Here is a 16,701-nt window from a genome sequence, read left to right as displayed (position 1 = left end):
AAATTTCGAAGAGAAGTTAGATTTTGGGAATGGGTTTGGTAATTTTTTTTCGGTCAGTACTCCCACACCTATTTTAAAAAGAGACACACCTAGTTCGCAACGTTTGCATGCGGCTACAAGGGAAGACGTAGCGTAAGGCTCTAATAATGCTCTAGGTTTTACAATCTGGTTATTTTGAAAGAAGTTCACAGAAGACGGCTTGCTTGCTCTTTCCTAAACATCTGAAAAGATACAATTTGTGGACCTGAATCCATCAAACAGGTGCACTTTAAGATAATATACAACATTCGAGCACTCTTCAATGAACCTCTGTCAGCGACTGTGGGGTGGAGACAACCCTTCGGTATATAGCTTGCGCCTCAGGCTATAGGGGCCATGTAGGGGCCTATAGGGTCCTCGATCCATCAGACCAGAAAGGTAGGTGACCATGTATGGTACAAATGTGAGGGATGCAGCGTTTTGGGGCGCTCTCTTTGTTTATGGGTGCGCCGGCCAGTGATAGGTGTAGCGTTGGATAGTACGTAGGGCTGAGCGACGATGAAGCGGAAGCTGCAATGACAAACCGCCTCTGGAAAACTGCGATGGCAAATCGCCTATGGAGAAGCTGCGATGACAAACCGCTTATGGGAAAACTGCGATGGTAAACCGCCTGTGGGGAATGGGTGATTCTAGTTTTACACGTGGGCTTAATAGACGTGGGCATTCGTCTTTATCATGCATATTTAAGAAATGTGCCAAGTTCACGGTTTAAGTTTTCATTTTGCCCCTCTAATTCTATAAATGATGCATGCCCATATGTGTCGCTTTCTGGAACGATGGCAATGACATTGTCTCTCCGAAGTCACTGCCATCGCGGAGAGTCCGTTGTGTGCGATTCCAGCTTTCAGAAGCCGATCCACATCGAATGCAAACTAGCTGTTCTGACCGGTCCTTCATCAAGCGCTTAACCGTAACCAGTCGTTCGCTGAATGGCCAAATAACTCCCAGATTGCATAAATATGCGTCTGCGAACTATGCAGAAGACAGAAACTTTCTAGCATATTCACCTATACGCTACATTTCTGTCATCAAACAGGACATTTTTGCTAGGCTAAGGTGAAACTTTATGGTGGGGGAGATCACGACCCCTGTCTTAGCAGCCCCTACGCTGGTACCAGCGTCAGAGAGCAACTTAAACACACCACCCACCACTAATGCCAACGACAAGCTCCCCCCCCCCCCCCCCAGGGCCTCGAATGCCGCTGCCTCGCAGCGGTCCCGGCTCCCGACGCCGCAGACTTCTCCGTGGGGGGGGGGGTCGGATCGGCCGCCATCCCGCCGGGCGGCCGGCCGGCGTCGGCGTCGATAATTCTCCCGCTAACGACGCCGGCCGGGCCCGGCCGGACACGACGCGACATCAATCCCGGCGTCGATGGCGACGAGGCGACGGCAACGGCCGTGCCGATCCGACGCGGCGCCAGAGCAGGACCGGTCCGGCCCGTTCGGGGAGCTGGCCCGGCCGGGGACTGCCTGGCGCGGACAGTGGAGGCCCCGCTCCTGTCGCCAGGGACTCTATCGTGGCCTGGAAGGTGCTGAAATCGAAGGAGACTTGTCCAAGCTCTAACCTGACATCAAATGTCTTGCCTGCTATGGCAGTGCGTGGCGTTGCTATTGGCGGAGATCTGTCCAAGCCCTGTCTTGGGCCTGGCGGGCGAATGCTTTGCTTCGGTCGCAGAAGGCCTTCTGTTTGTCGGAGACCATCCCGGCCCAGATCGGACGGCGGCTTCTCGTGTTGTATCTGAGAGTGATGCCGGCAGTTTGGGCCGCCGGACTGATGTCGGAGGGCCGGTGAAGCCACGGGTTAGGTCCTGCCAGGTATCAGGTCAGGTCAGGTATCAGGTAGTGGCCCCGTCGGTGGCGATTGTGATTGATCACTCTCAGGTGGAGATAATGGCATGCGGCTACATGAGCCAACATAGCAGACACGTGCATAGTCTGTTGTAGCAATTCAATAAAGGTAAAATATGATCTCAAATATAAATTAAGAATAGTTGAACATAACAACAGACTAGAAGCCCGAGTTATTAGCTAAACGGGCGAACACATTTTTTTTTAATTGGATCACTTCAGCTAGCATACGCCAACAACCTGACCTGCAGCGACATTTAAAATGGCGAACGATGTTGCAAAAGTATTCAAGAAAGTTCAGAGGTATAGCCAAAAGAACGGCCAAGGGGAATATGGCCCCTTAACCAAGAGGTTCACATTGGGTACTGGTTGACTGCGCAGGAATTGGCTCATATTCGCAAGATTTCGGAGGAAATATTACACTTGACCGGGTGGGGAAAGTAATGGCTATGTGACTGAGAAAAAAAAGAAATGAAAATTTTGCAAGCGTTGCGTCGTTTCATTTTGGCGGTGCACAGGAAGGTCTTAAAGGAGATAACAAATGTACTTTCTCGCACCAGCCGAGAACTGGTGAAACCCGTACTACACATGAAAGCATAAATTTCACATGTGCTTTGTTTTAAGTTCATTCCGTCGTACCATGTTGTTCGTATCATTTGATGAGACCCCTTTCACCTATTCTTCCCTCGTTTCAACCTCGTAGCATTCTTATTCCTGGTGGCACAGAAACTGTGCATACCAACCCTACGCAGGCGTCCAGAGGGGTGAGGAGCACCCGCCCCTACCCATTTACCAAGGAGCAACTGCATACCCTTAACTGCCCGCCTCTGCCCGTCCGTTCTCCTCGATGTGGAACATGACACGTATGGACTCACCCCCGAAGTCTTTATTCCTCTGCGTCTTCTCATGACCTCGTCCGTCAGTTCCGCCGCAGCTGAACGCAGGTTCAGCACTCTGCAGCGGCTAAAGACGATTTCCAGACAAAAAATGGAATGAAAAACTCGACCGAAAAATTCGAACGGTAAAAGGTCAAAGAGGATCAAAGCCGTCGGAGATAAAAGCCGAACCGGAAAATTGTTACGCCAAAAAGCCGAAAGGGGTTAAATTCATCGATCATACAAGTTAACAGAAAATTGTAGTCGAATCAGAAAAATTTGAGGAACAAAAACTCGAAAGGAACAAGAGCCGTCATGGATACGAGTTGAACCAGAACAAGTCAAAGACGAGAGGTCGACGTGGATAAAAGTCGACAAGAATAAAAGTAGAAACGGAGCAAGTCAAAAGATAGACCATTGGCAGGTGTAAAAGTCAGCCACAATAAGAAAAAAGCGTAAGCCATCAAAATTACTTAAAGCAGAAAAGTAATCAGGACTTGACGCGCTGTATGAGAAACGGACGAAGGCTGCGAGGAGGATAGATGGGACTGAAGGGGATTGGGTGAGTTGGATGGGACGGGTGGCATCTGACGGGACCGTAAGTGGCCAGATCATATCAGGAGGAGTCGGGCGAGGAAAGACGAGATGGGACCTGATCAGATAGAGACGTGCGGGACCAGATGGAACCAGATGGAACGGAACCGCACTGGACTGGACGGCACCAGACGGAGCCACGGGTGACCGGACGCGATCTGACAGGACTGGACGTCACCGGATGTGGTCGGAAGGAACCGGACGGACAGGACGGGACCAGACGGAGCTACGGGTGACCGGGCGCGATCGGACAGGGCTGGAGGTCACCGGACGTGGTCGGAAGGAACCGGACGGACAGGACGGGACCAGACGGAGCTACGGGTGACCGGGCGCGATCGGACAGGGCTGGAGGTCACCGGACGTGGTCGGCAGGAACCGGACGGACAGGACGGGACCAGACGGAAAGCAGACGGAACCAGATAGAATCAGATGGAACCGGATGGAGCCAGACAGAACTAGACGAAGCCGGACGGAAACGGAGGGAACCGGATGGAACCGGACGGGATCGAAGGGAGAAGGACATAACTAGATGAATAGAAAGTGGCTTGGAGCAGGTGAAGTCCTTCCTTGTCGAGAGAGGAGCGGTTGACAGCCCTGTGCATTATTTCTTCCAGTCAACACAGACAGGACCGATGTAAATATTTTAAAAAGCTGTGGTTCGTAGTCTCTACCCACATAAAGACTGTGCATAGCAATGTTAATTTACAGGGAATGCTTCACACTTCATTATATAAAAGCAAGCATGATATGTGATGGAAAATGCTCACTGAGAACAAATGGTATATTTTTAAGTGGAAAGCACTGCTCTAGACATCACAATCTTCTGTTTAGTCAACATGCTTCTCAATGCGTCATGATTAAATTACGTCATTGTACCTTGCAAAATATTGGTTGGCTGCCAGTTGACGGCCTATATATCTGGAAATCGCGCTCACGAACGCCAGATATGAACGTCTCGACAATTACATTTGTCTTGGCCTTGATCGCTGCACAGCCTATGGAATGGCAGAGTTTAAATGACGTCATTTTGATGTCATGAATGATGAGGTGACTGCAATGGTCTCCTCGATATACCCTTTCCCATTTTTGTGGGCGTATAGCTTAGAAACCAGAGGGGGTTAGGTCTCAAGAAGGGCAGGATTGTAAACAGCACTAAAGGCTTTCGAGGTGGCTAGTTCAGTTCAGAACGCCATGAACGTGTGGAAGACTCCGTTGAGGAGAGCGCCTGTTATCAGCACCCTTGCATCTTGCCTTCAGTTCCTAACTCTCTTGACTCATTTTCTTTTTCCTTTGATGCCTCATGCGCTCAAAACGCATAGCCTCGCATCTTGGGGCCCAGTCTCGGAACTTGGAGGAACACTAAGGTTTCGAGGTGTTTCTCTCTCGAGGTGCCATGGGCTGATAACGCCCAATCTCATCACTTTGCACGGCGAAGCAAACGCACATAGCCGGCAGGCTGGCTCCGTCCGTATGACGGGGCACAGCGTGGCTGCGGGCCGCTGCGGAGGGGGAGAGCTCCAGTCCCCCTCCCTCGCGCGGCGGCCGACGGCACCGGAAGCGGGGGTAATGGTGGTGGCCGGAAGGTGCACCAGGGGGGGGGGGGGGGGCAGAGGGAGCGTTGGGCGCCGCGCGGCCGGTGAGCGCTGCTGGAATCCCCTCAGCGCACGCGTCAGGCTGGTGGGGCCTGGTAGCGGTTCAGTTGGCGGTGCCCACGAGTGGTCTGCCTGTGTTCTCACCCCTCGTATCATCGGCGGTTTCGGTAATGCTTTCACTTGTGTGTCCTGGCGTCCTGTCCTAGTGGTGTGTCGCGGTGGTGAGGAACTTGAAGAGAAGGCCCAGAACGGCTACGAACTTTAGAAGTCAGGAAGGTTCCTCCGGCAGTTGTGTGCGCATCACCACAAAGTAACGTGATAACGTAAAGGGAGGTTTTTGACTGGAATAGAATGGAAAACATGCATGTTGCGCCCGCCGTGCTCCAGCCCATACCACGTACGTGTAACCGGAGCGGCACCACTTCAGGCGACGCACCACTGGCACCACCGGGTGGACCGACGCCACGCATGTTGACAGGGCCAGGTCACTTTACGGCCTAATTCAATCGACGGCCGTCCCGCGAGTGCATAATGGCCCAATAAAGGGGCCCGAGTCGCCGCAGCGTCTTCCTTGGCGGGCTTTAATGTCTCTTAATCGCTGGATGGTCGGGGCATTTCAGAGCATTGATCAAAAGGCGGCTGGGCCGGCGAACGGACGTGCGCCATTGATTTGCACACACTCCATTAAACCGTTGTAGGACAGCGGTGCTATCTGCCCCTGAATTTATACTGTGCCGGCGCGCGTTGGCGGGTGGCGCGGCGAGACGTCCCCACCACCCACGTCATTGTTGCGCCCGGATTGATGACGAGGAAAATTGCTGAATGCTGCGGAATGGTGGAAATATGGCCCATGCTTCGTTTTTGTTCGCGATTGGACAGGAAGTCTCTGCCATCAAGCACCGAGCGAAGGGCAGCGCGGGTGATGAGCCTGACGCTTCGCCACGCAAGACTTGAGGACATGAGACGTGTGCGTTATGGTGTTTAGTCAGTGGCATGTATGTACGCATGTACACAGCACATACGGAATGTCTTCATCGCTATCACAGCTGGGACATGAAGCTCTCCGAGCTGATCCCCTTGGATCCTGGAAAACGAACCGGACGAACCGCGCTGCAACATCTCGGCGGGTTTGTTCCCTCTGCGCTTTATTTGATTGATGCAATGTGTCTACCTCAAATAAAGCTTCTTCAGGCTCGTTTCAAGCTAACACTGGGATCGCTACCTCGCTGACGGAGCAGTACGCAGATGTCCTGATTCACCGGCGCTGCTCCACCATGTAAAATGTATCAGCACCTCCTGATGCATACCAGTACAGCCGATGTGCAGTTGCAGCCTGTACTTCTGATCTATGCGGATGCCGCTCACCCCCATTGACATTCATTAGGCGCAGCAGTAACCTTGATGAAACCACCGCTTCTGAATGCATCAGAGTATTGCGCCCGAGGCTCTGCTCCCACCAGTACCTCAGACTGCACCATTAATTAGGCTGGATTCCCCCAGTACCGTACATTGAAACCGGGATTGCTGATCTTCTCGGAACCCCAGAGTTATCGGTACTCTACCAGTTAACCGGACTTTATAATTACGCCGTATTTAGTCCGTGTTTCTGACCGCACCCATACCCCTGGCTGCACCAGCACACCTGTCCGTGCCGATACTGCTGACTGAACCAGCACGCCTGCCTGGACCAGCACGCCTGCCTGGACCAGCACGTCGACTCTGGCGGGCGCGGCGGCGGCCCGTCGGCCGGTCGGGCGGCAGGAGCGCGGGCGGCCCCGCGCCCATTATCCGGCCTCCCTGCTGGTAATTGGGCAGAAACAGGCTGGCGCGCCTCACTGCTGCCTGTTTATCGGCAGCACAATGCTGCGACAGACCCGTCAATGGCGCAGTCCGGCCGAAAGCGCGCCACTATTGTTGACGAGATGGGAGGAGAATCGCCAGTCCCGGGAGCAAGGGCGAAGCGATCGTACGGCATGTGATCGGTCTGAGGGTTGGCGCTGAGGGACACGACGGAGGGCTTGCTGTGGAGGAGTTCGACGAACTTTAGGAACATGCTTTTTACGGACTTATGTGTGAAGTGTGGTTGCGGATGCTCTCGGAATAACTGGGGATTCAGAACGGCATGCACTGAAAGCGGCGGTGTAGTCTCGCAATATAGGTGGTGGGATGGGCAAGGAAAATATAGATTAACCTATCCCTAAAACGCCCCAAAGCGGGTTTCTCTCCGGAGTTGACCCACTTTCCCTTCAAAGTTGCGGAGGGTTGGAGCTCCCTTTCCTGAACTGATAGGAAGCTCCAGACTGAGCCCCTGTTTAAAGGGTCAGAAATAGCACTTTTGGAAATGTAAATGTTCACGTAACCTACGAACTAGGAGCAACGTTATCCTCTCTTTAAGCGCTATGTTACGAGCGAGGTGTACAGATACGCAACCATCGGGGCAGCAGACCAGCACAGCTTCAGAAGAGCCCGCTTCAGCGTACCAGTAACTGTTACAAAAAAACGCGAAGTAAAAATGTCTAGCAGGACTGAGGGCACTACGACCGAGTTCGTTCATACAAATCCCCTCAAGTGATGGCCATGCTAAACACGACTACCATGGGTAAGCAAAACGTAGCCGAGCTGTATTTGTTCACTAAATAGCAGACACACTGACGCGTTGAGTGGACACAAACTTAAGTGGAATGACGCGTACTCAAATACATTTAAAACGACGGGGAGTTCGGCTAACGATTTTATGTTTCGGGGGATGAGTATTTCACTTTTCAGCGCGAAAAATGGCAAGGAATGCGATTCAGACGAAGACAAGGTAGCACAGAGCAGGGATGTAAACTGCATAACTAAGGTGTTGTTGAAACAGAGCTTGAAAGAAAAGACGAAGAGAAAACAAAAGAGAGAGTGAGAGAGAGAGGGAGAGAGAGAGTGGGAGGGAGAGGGGGAGAGAGGGAGGGAGTGAGAAAGGGAGAGAGAGAGAGAGAGGGAGGGAGGGAGGGAGGGAGGGAAAGAGGGAGAGATGGTGATAAGGTTGTCTTTTGCCTTAATGTACCTTAAGCGCATGCATTAGCCATGCGCGGATGCCGACGTTTCCGGAGTGCATGAGATCATCGGATACAGACATATTTTGCTTCCGTTCTTTAGGTCGCGTGCCGCACGCTTAGCTGTTTCCAAACAAAATGTGTTGTGCACTTTTAAGGTATTGAAAACGTTCATTTTTAAATAGTTGGTTGAACATGACGATCCATCCTCTCTCTGCTCCAAATTCATATAACACAGCGCACTCATCCCAGCTTTCCATGCGTTTTATATCCCACCTAAAGTGTAGACGCTGAACGCAAAAGGCAAGCAGGCGGGATCACATTCCTCCCCCCCCCCCCCCTCCCAGAAATGTAATGCATTTTTTTTTCATTCGGCCAGTTTAATGATAATACATACAATTTTTACAGTTTGCGAGGAGCTGATGGCCCCAGTCATTCCATTTCCGCAGACACAGCAAGTTGATTCATAAAATCAGCTGGACTTCAATGAACAGAATAACTTGCACATGCTTGTTGTTATTACATTATTATCTTTGCCAGTAGTGTTCACTCTTCTATGCGTTAGCAGCAGCACCACTCTTTCCAGTAGGGCCTTATCGCTAAAACGGGCATATTGTTACGCACTTGTCTATCTTTCGCCTACCGCAGTCCGATGCCTTTGCGCAGTCCTCACATCCACCGATAATAATATCTCGCTTCAGAGATTCCTCCACCTACAGTCGTACCTACCACGCCTGCCGTGCGGACTACCTACCTACCGTGGTTACTACCACTAATTGCCGTATGCCCTCAGCCGCACTCTCCCCAAACTATGTGTGGTGTCTTACCTGAGGCTCCCCTGCGTCCTCGGCCCCGATGTCTCGCCTGACTGCTCTCTCTGCATGTCGCTGTCTCATGTATCGCTCCAGGTCCCCACTCACATTGCTGTTGGCCGTCTCACCCAGTCCCTCTGCCCATCTCTGTCAGATGTCTCGCCCAGCTCCCTTCCCCAGTCCTGTCCGCTGTTTCCCAACGGCCCTGTTTCCGCGGCAGCCGGCTTCCGGCAGCCCTCTCGCCACGCGCGCGAAGGGCTTGTCGCGCACCCGGAAACAGCTCCACAGCACTGTTGCATGGCGCGCGCTAATGGCGTCACTTCCGGTCGCCGCGCCGACAATGAGTCCGCCAAACAATGCATAATACAGGCCGAGGCGGCCGAGATAGCCTCGGGCAATGCCGGCGGCGACGCGACCCGGCACGCAAGGCGTTGACCTCTGACGCCCGCGGCGACGGTGGACGGACGCTGCTGATGGCGAGGCCTGGATGCCGCCGGGTCCTCCGCAATGCGGTCAGAGGTCACAACATGGTCACACATTTGCATCCTGTTTCTTTTCGTATTCGCCCCCGACGCAAAGTCTGCTGGGACGCGTTCATTCTGCATTTACTACAGACAGGCTGGGACCCGTTGTACCGAGCCGTGCGTGTGGCAGGGAAGCTGGAGGAATTCATGTGCGTTTGACCAGTTGCCATTGATGTGCACTGTCCTCTGAAAGCCGTGACACCCTGCCGTCCACGCAGCCCCTGGATTGGGGATAATCCCGATCTGTTGTGTGTAATGCGGGAGCGCGACCACGCTTACTGGTCATGACGCAGGTGCGGCGCAGAGACCGACCGCGCAGAATATCGGCGTCTGCGAAACCGGGTTAAGGGCTGCTGCGCTCAGGCCAAGCGCGACTTTCTGTGCGCCAGTATCCTATCCGACCGGGCTAGTTTCTGGCGGACTATCCGTGAGTCTGGACTTTGACCCGCTGGAAGGAAGGTGGTTCTGAGGAGGCAATGCCCGCTCACATGGCCGACGATTTGAACTGTCACTTCGCCTCATTTGGTCCAAAAATCGCGGCCGAGCTGATGGCGAGCTGCCGTGGCAACTCCATCCTGTTTTGTCTATATAAAATTCGCCATCATCTTGCACCCGAAACTCACAAACTCCTTACCCAGGCCCATGTTTTCCCTCATGTCATGTACTTCCTGTCAGTCTGGGGGGGGGCATCGCCTGCTCTCTCGGCCGGGTGCAAAAATTCGTGAATTTCGCAGTCAGGATCGACTCGCAGGCGCGGGACCGAGATCCTTTTTCACCGGTCGTAAGGTCGCTGGGCGAGCGCGGAATCAGCGACTTTGTTAAGCGCCGCGACCACAGTGGCTTCTTCAAGATCCGAAATGACCTCCGTGCCCTGGTGGCGGTCCGGTCGCTGTTCACGCCTCGGACCGCTGTGAGTGAGCACATCACGGGATCGGCGGTGACCGGCGCTTTGGAGCTGCCCCATGCCAGGCTGTCTGTGTCGCGGACGGTATTTTTAGATCGTGTGGCCTCGTCCTGGAACACCCGCCCTCAGCCGATATGACCTCCCGGAGCCGTGTGCTGCGCTCATATCTTGACTTGGCCAATGTGAAAAAGAGGGTTTGGTTTGACTTTGTAAGCATTTCTCAAGCTCTCCACGTGTTCTCATCATTGTCGCGTCTTCGTTTTCGCTCCACAACTTGCAACCCATTGAATCAAACATCAAAATACATATGGAACGATCTATAGTAAACACATGGCATGACATGACATACCCCGACAGCCGTGGATGGGGTGGCGAGATCGTGTTGGGATCAAGGTCATGTCGGGGTCAGGAGGCCAAGAGGCCACGCAGCACCTGCCGAAGATCGAGCGGCGGGACGTGGCAATGGTGTATGCCGGAAGCAGCGAAATGTGTTAAGAAAAAAACGACATCAGGACAGATGGCATGACCCGTCGGCTTCCGTTCGTGTTCCCGTAAGCGCCCTTTTGTAGGCCGCGATAAAAAATGGGGTCAGAATGCGAGTAGGTCGGCTTACGCAGCAAGGACGTCGCCCCTGCTGCCGCGGGCCAAGCCGAAACGAGGATTTCTTGATGTTGTTTTGAGAGGGTTATGTAACCGGGATCACGGACAGGACTGACGCGCGGGAGCCAAAAGCACCAACCATTCCGTCAACATCCCACCAAGCTCACATCCCACCAATCTACTACTGTTTCTCGTTCTTGGTGGTCTGTCCCTCTCAGTCATTGGGATACTATTCTACGAACGAGTTGCTGTTTTTGTTTGTTTGTTTTTGCCTTTACCCACACTTTTGCAGGCAATCAAACCGGTGGGCTGACAGTAGCGTTAATGGTTGTCCCAATGACTCTCTCTCTCTCTCTCTCTCTCTCTCTCTCTCTCTCTCTCTCTCTCTCTCTCTCTCTCTCTCTCTCTCTCTCTCTCTCCATCTATTAATCCATCTTCCTTCCTCTCTCCCGCCCTCCTTTCTTCTCCGTCTCCTCCTTCCCCTCTGTCCCTCTCCCTCTTTCTGCCCCTCTGCCTCCCTCCCTCCCTCTGCATTTTCTCATTAGAAGCAGTCACCACCCGGATATTACGGCGTCAGCCAAATGAGTGAGATAGTAGCCCGTTCATTACGCACAGGCACTATCATCGTCACATCGCTAATTAGTGGTGGAGACATACCAAAACCAAGGCGGCGATAACGACGCGGAACGAGCCGAGCTTTGCGAAATGGCGGTATGCTGGATGACTATGATGAGGCCGTTCATTACGTCTGAACGCTTAGCGTTAACTTATGGCGGTAATTGCTTATGAAATAGCTGCGGGAATCCTGGAGAGATTCCAAGCAATATGAAGATGGAGCGGTTTAACGCCTGGCGTCCTCATATATGCGTAATAAGTTTAGATGATGTACCAGTGTGACACGAGGTTTTGATTCGGCCTGGCGACCGGCATTGGGGCTCGGGCAACATTGACCCGCATGCACAAATGACCAATCAATTTACTGGTGAACAGGTTGCGCCGGACTTGCAACAAACGGCATTGGCACGAGTATTCGAAAGTATTGTTAGGATCCCTAGTGTGTCTAGTTGACAGCCTTAATGTTAGGTCTGGATGTGGTTATCTTGCCCCTATCGCCCCCGAGTGCGCCCATTTTCCAGCTACATTCTCCGCGACTGGTGCTGTGTATGTGATTTGCATCAATTACTTGTTATTGCATTCAGATGATGATGATAAGACCAGGAAGTGCGGAAGCTCATTTGCAAATGAATGCCTATTGCCGTAAGAGGGAGACGGAACACCTATCAGGGTGGTGCGCAAAAGCGGGACGCACGGGGAGGCGTGGCGGCAACAACAAAAAATGCCTTACATGAGACGGAAGGCACTTCGACGTACGTCACATAAAAAAACAGCTTCGAGGGCAGCATCACAGCGGCCAGCCTGTTAGGAAATCAGCTAAGGAACTAAGCAAGTCACAAACAGACTAAGCTTTCGGGCACAGAATTCTTATTTTCAGTTAGACGAATTTCATGAAAAACGAGTTTGCATATACTAACTTCAGCATGTGATTGAAATGGATAGAAAAGATTGTTCACCCTACTCTTTGTATATTTTCATTGGAACTGGTCTGTAGTAGTCGATGTGAAGCCAAGCTCGGGCATCTCGGAACCACTATCATCGTCAGGGTCCCTTCCAAGAAAAATCGACGGGATATAACACATTTCAGGTCTCAATAAAGGAATACTTGTGTGGGCTGTCTTATGTCCCTTATCCCATGGAACAGCTTCTATAAACGTCGGGGATTCGCCAAAGAGGCTCTGGTATTTTTGAGCGGTCACGTAGCCTGGGTGTCTGCGGGGTCTTTACACTGAAGGGTAAGCTGAAATCTGCGAAAAACACAGCGTCAATGTTGTGATCACCATCTGCATTGCCTGCCTTTTTTAACATATTTGTTCAAGAGTATATTTTAAGCCATAACCTCACATTCCAATGTAACATGACCTGCTTGACCTTTGATACATTTACAATGCCAATTTTCAAAGTTCAGCATCAAAGGTCTCAGCACTAGTCTTTTTAAAGGAAAAAACGAAGCAGAACTATTGTTTTCTTCTAGTGCACATAATATGTGTTCCAATTTCGGCATACAGGGCCAATGTTCACGCATGTGACACGAAACGACGATCATTGCCTCCAAATTCACGAAAAAGGCACCGAACTGCACGCACCTGAACGTGTTTAGACATACAATGATCCAATGCGTTTGCATCCATGGTAATTGTAGTTCAGCGCATCTGCGCACCTGCAGGCTTTTCGATAATATGACCAAGCGAGCTAGAATTCAAGTGATAGGTTATGATAATCCGGCAGTGTGATAACCTCAAACAACACGAACGACGATCCTACGCTGGCGTGGCTCTGGCGCGTTCCGTTTCTTTGAGCTACTTTCAACACATGTCCCGTAACGACAGACAGTTCTGTGCCGTCACGGTGTGGTGGTCGCTGCTAGGCACTTCCAGCGTTTCAATGGCCACTCCACCGGGCTGGCTTTTAAGAAGCGTTCGGTGGATGGGCCCTGACGCTGGCGCGGTTGGCTAGCTTGTGTCACCAGGAAATCCCAGCAGCCGTCGTCATAAAGTGTGTCTGGGGAAAGACCAGAGCAGTAATACACTGGGTACTCCACAGTTTTGCCTGGTAGGTCTTTTTATGCACTGTAACGTACCAGAATCGGGATTAAAAATGATCTAAGAATGTTACATCAAAAGTTGGCAGTGCTGAGTTAGCGGCATCTCTGGTGTGGCTGTGGCCATTAAGCGTAATCGCGTTCATCGGTCGTAGAGTGCTAGCAGTTCGGGGTAGTAGTAATGGCTGTAAGGCGGCATTGTTTTTAAGCAACTTCACCTGCATCTATATGGTACTGATATATGTTGGCCTATGCCCATTCACATTGTGTCTCAGTTTATATACCACGACTCATTTTAAGCATGCTGTGACATAATTGGTTGCATTATGACTCAGTTACGACACAGTGAGTCAGTCATGCACCTTGCATCATGGGTACCGCTGGCGAGTGGTTCATGAAAGTTCGTCTGGTCGTTGTCTAATAATTGTTTTTACATTCCACATATGGTAGCATTACACTACACCGTTATGTACAGAAATATTGTCACTCGCAAGATAGGCCGCGCGCCAATTATGTCGACTAGCATTCATGCACGATCACATTAGATCCTTTCATTGGAAAATAGATGGCAATATCAGATGGTGGCAGCTTAAACACATTTTCTATGATATTTATCCACAAGAACCACTGATCAGTCTGCGCTCTGTTTGGAGAGGATCACCTGATACCAAAAATTTACTGAGTTTTCTGGCATTGCTCACCCTGTTTGGCATTGCAAAGTGCTGTGCCCTCCAGACTAAGAGCGTCAATTCGGGCAAATTATTGGTGGCCTGTGCTGAGTGTCGGTCCTCCTAGCGCCCTCCCCCCCCCCCTCCTCCATATATGTTTTTTGGTGGATTTGGTGCGCTTCATTTTGACCAGCGTCATTTTTTGTTTTGTATCTTTGCACCCTTCATCCTATAGTCTTGTCTTTCAGAACTGTAATAGCTATTGCGGCCAAGTGATGCCCAATGCAGCTTATCTTTGTGTGATATTCATATTTTACCCCAACATGTGTAATACTGCAGCAGCAATAATGGATGGGCAAGCCAACATTCACTAGCGTATATCGACATTGAGAAAATGGGACAGTAACCCTGCACAAAATAGTGAAAATTGACATGCCAATTCCAAAACTGCAACTGCCCCATGCAGCTGCCTGCTGTCCAAAACACGCACTCCACAATGGTCATGTGCTCGGTACTAAAATTTGTAGTTCGACATCATTATAAAGCATCTCCGTGATTGATGCTACACCGTATGCTTGAACAATGGTGTCGCTCAGAATACAGGGCTAACAATTTCATTATGGCAGTATAAAAAGTTGTATTATCCCAGGAATGATTTCAGCATTCTAGCACATGCAGCAGTAAAATTTTGGCTCAATTATTGTAATACTTTGGACCGATACCTTGGATACTTTGTTCATTTGTAGCCATTATTCTGAGCATGACACCTAATTCGCGACAGCATAATATGATTATATCAACCCAATTTCTTTGTAACAACTGTAGCAAATGTTAAGTGGAAGATGCCCCTGTCCACGCAGGGCACAGCCGGCTTTGGACGGCCACCATTGCGATGGGTTCCATACGTCAGACACACTAAAGCTATGCGCCCTCTGCCTGGGTGGCTGGATTGCTGATGTGGAATCCAACGGGTGACTCCCGGTGACGTCATTGTGGGCAGGTGCAGCGCCACGAATTTCCTGAGGTCTCTTGGACAAAATGGGCTCTCTTCACAGAGAGGCCTCCTGGGTGGTGCCATATTCCAGGGAGGTGGGCAATGAGTGCATGACTCCTCTTATCAGACTGCTACATGTATCATATCCAAGTACCTAAGTCTCCATAATTACCAAATTTACAAATAGAGCAATGCTGATCTGATCTCACTGATCATGCTCCCTAGTCAAACTTTTGACACTTATTCGGATTCAACAATCAAAACAATCTCATAGGTTTTGGTCACCGAGATATTCTGAAAGTCAAATAAGATCATTGACCTGGAACGAACGCCAGTGACCTTTTGCTTAGAAGAGGAATGTCGGTTTAAGGTGGATGCATGAGGAGGTTTGAGGGTGTTCCGGACACGGACTTGGAAGTTGGCCTTGTTTGACATTATTTGGCCCGAGGTTATGGTCCAGGTGTTTTTGAACTGCACACCACTGAGTTTACATATTGACCTATCTACACGGAGCATTGTAGGTCAAGCTCTAATGATTTTTGAGATCTCAGGGTGGTCAAATTGACCACGCTCCACTCATCCTAAAGGAGCGCCCACTAAGCCAGCTGCTCGGGCGCGTTTGCTTAAAATTTGGTGGTCGTCCTCACTAAAAGACCTAAACATAAAGAAAGACTTGAACCTAAGGCTTAGAATCCTTTAGTCTCTGAGCTATAAACCCGCAAAGATAAGCATACTTTTTCGTGCATACTATTTTAGGGGTACCCAAGCATCCATTTTGTCATAATAACGGCATCCAAATCCTGCCATTTTACTGGCTATACGGTGTTCAAGGTCAGGAAAGATATAACTATCGAGTCGTCCATATTTGGCGTTGGTGAGCACCGTTTCCAGATGTGTAACGCCCGTCAGTTGGCTCGCAATCAATGTTGTGCAAGTTATGCAATATTCTGACACGAATTACGTTTTATGACACATGAAATAAAAAGTTATGCACTCCTCTTAATTATCATGAAAATAAGACTGGAAATGAAATGGTTTAAGAATAGCACCATGACCGCACATATGAACATGAGTAGGCTCCTTACACTCACAGCTAGCTTTGCAAGAATACCTATAGAAAGGACCAAAACACAAGAACCTAATGCAATTTGGCTCAGCACACATCCAGCACCACCGCGGGCCACCTCTCGGGAGCCACAAGTGAGTGCTGTCATACAAATGCTCCATGATGCAATCAAATAATGACGCACTGATGTGCACATTTACAAAATAGAGAAATTTTGCTGTCTTGGGCATTCTTTTCCACTTCAAAAGTTTCCACAATAGTTAGACGTGAGCTTACTTCATCACATGTGATGCTTGCCACAATACCTTGAAATGTGGAACAGTCCATTGGATGGAGTTTTAGAGTGACACTTCTTCAAGCGTTGTCAATGGTATCCTGACTCTTTTGAACAGTGTCACGTTTTCCATGACTCCACTGTGACCCTTGTGTGGCATCATAGGACACTCGCATGAGAGTTTGTTGGTGTAATGAAACAATCCGATAGGTGTCTTCTCAAG

Source organism: Pollicipes pollicipes, unplaced genomic scaffold (assembly GCF_011947565.3).
Source record: "Pollicipes pollicipes isolate AB1234 unplaced genomic scaffold, Ppol_2.1 Scaffold_6138;HRSCAF=7277_pilon_pilon_pilon, whole genome shotgun sequence".
NCBI lineage: Eukaryota > Metazoa > Arthropoda > Thecostraca > Pollicipedomorpha > Pollicipedidae > Pollicipes > Pollicipes pollicipes.
Note: the sequence above shows the minus strand (reverse complement) of the source record.